This window comes from Myotis brandtii, unplaced genomic scaffold (genome assembly GCF_000412655.1).
Source record: "Myotis brandtii unplaced genomic scaffold, ASM41265v1 scaffold142, whole genome shotgun sequence".
Classification (NCBI taxonomy): Eukaryota; Metazoa; Chordata; class Mammalia; order Chiroptera; family Vespertilionidae; genus Myotis; species Myotis brandtii.
In genome coordinates, this window is record NW_005355081.1 from 655,017 (window position 1) to 657,302 (window position 2,286).

Below are 2,286 nucleotides of genomic sequence, written 5' to 3' on the forward strand. Positions count from 1 at the left end.
TAAAAAAAAAGACCGTACCCTTTTATGTAATGATGTTTACTTTGAATTTATATTAGTTCACACAAACACTCCATCCATGCTTTTGTTCCGGCCCTCCGGTCCAGTTTAAGAACACACTGTGGCCCTCGAGTCAAAAAGTTTGCCCACCCCTGGTTTAGGACGTGGTACCTGAACCTCTTACTTTTATAGAAAACCCCCCTCAGGAGATTATGTAGCAGGCAGGTTTAGAACAATTGGTTAAGCTGAACTGCAGATTCTTGGAAAGGAAAACAATATCTTGCTATTATTTGTATTCTAAGTACTTTAGCCAGTACATAAGATACAGTGGCTGTATGGTTAGATGAATTAGTGAATAGATACATAGAATGACATTCAGTGTTTACAGAATATCAAAACATAGCATGTTGACAGTCCTTCAACTTAAATAAAGTTAAATTTTTAAAAATAACTTTTATTTTTAGAGAGAGGAAGGAAGAGGGAGAGAGAGATATCAGCTGCCTCCTGCATGCCCCTCGTGGCCCTGGAGGCCACCCAACCAACTGAACCACACTGGCCAGGCCTAAAATTTTTTAAAGGAAAACAACTATTCACTCATTTCTTCTCTTGAAGTTATTTTATTTTTAGTTTACTTTGATAGATTCATTTACTTTTTTTGAGCAGAATAATGTTCATCAGTCATAATCTTCCATCTCCCTATTTTATCCATCATTTGAAACTGTTAGCCATTGTTAGTCTTTGACAATGCACTTGTTCATCTTCATTATATAAAATCAGACTTTTATTTGCTGATTATAACTGATCAAGTTTGGTATTAGTGATATTTTTAAGTGTAAGAAGGGGTTTTGACTTGTAGCTATTCCAAAAGACAGCTGTGAAGAAAGGTTTTTTAGAACTGCTGGATCTCTAGTGAGGTAGGTTGGCTTAATTAATGCCAAATGATGCTCACAGCAGGCAAGCAGATTCTTGCAGATCTGGAGGAAGCAGCACATTTAATTTGTTACTAAAGGGAATGTGAGACTAGGACTGGATGGGGTTGAAGACAAAAGTGCTTTCTGGTAGACTGTCAATTTATATTCATTTGCATTCAATCGATAATGAAGTTATATTTAAATCAGTATCTAAATACAAAGAATATTTTGTGTTGGATCCTCTTGATTTTGGTTTCTAGAATTTTTTTAAAGTCAAATTGAATGTGGAGAGCTTCAGAAAAAAATGTCCTTCAGTCATAACGCACCATTATTTTAGATTATTCTGAATATTCCTTGATTGCAAGCAAAAGTATTGAGCTTTCTTTTTAATCACTAATTCATGTTCCCAGTTGAAGATATATAGGCATATGTAACAACAGAAAATTATAAATTATATATATATATACATTTCTCATATACATATGTTTCTAATATCTCTAGACACATTTAAAAATCCGATTATACAAGAGGTTTATGTAAGTCTGCTAATGAAATTTAAATTTTTTCAAGTTTTCTTAACGTCTTTTACTGGTATGTTATATGTTGTATACAATTTTATAACTATTGTGTTTTCCTTATAAATTATATACTTTCTGATACATAATTTTATCATAAAGTCTTTTTATCCTACTCAATGTTTTGTACTTTAAAGCCCATATTTTTGGTTATTTTTTATTATTATTTTAGTGTGCATTACATTTGTTAGGTAGTGTTCTTTGGAATGACACCTGTAGAAAGAAGGTGAGAAGACCACGACTTATTCCACTGTATCTGATAATTAGGTTCTTTGGTAAGTTAAACATTTTTATGTACTCATTAAGTATAAATGATCTACCTTTCTTATTATACACACACAGAATAAACTATAAAGGTTTTATAATGTAGCTTAGATATAAAAGTGACAACACTTTTTAAGTATAAAATTTAGTAACAATTTTCCTGAAGTTTTTAAAATTAACATTCATTGTTCAAGGGATGTGCTTATGGCATTGTATGTCTTCCAATGAATTGCAACTCATAGTGTGGTCCACTGATCAGAGCCAGCTTAAGAACTCTTAGGTACTGCTCTGTCACAAAATATAGGCAGGACTGAGAGTGTTTTTCTGAAATACCTTTTAATAGAAGTTTATTTGAGCCATTCTTATTTGTGAAATGTAAAAATAATAAAAAACAACAACCTTGTATTTTTGTCTTTCTCTAATTTATTTTCTAGTAATCCTTTTTTATCATATTTTATGAAGTTGTCTTTAAAAGATTGGAAAATTTTAAAAAAATATTTTTTTATTTTTAAAATTTATTTATTGTCTAAAGTTTTACC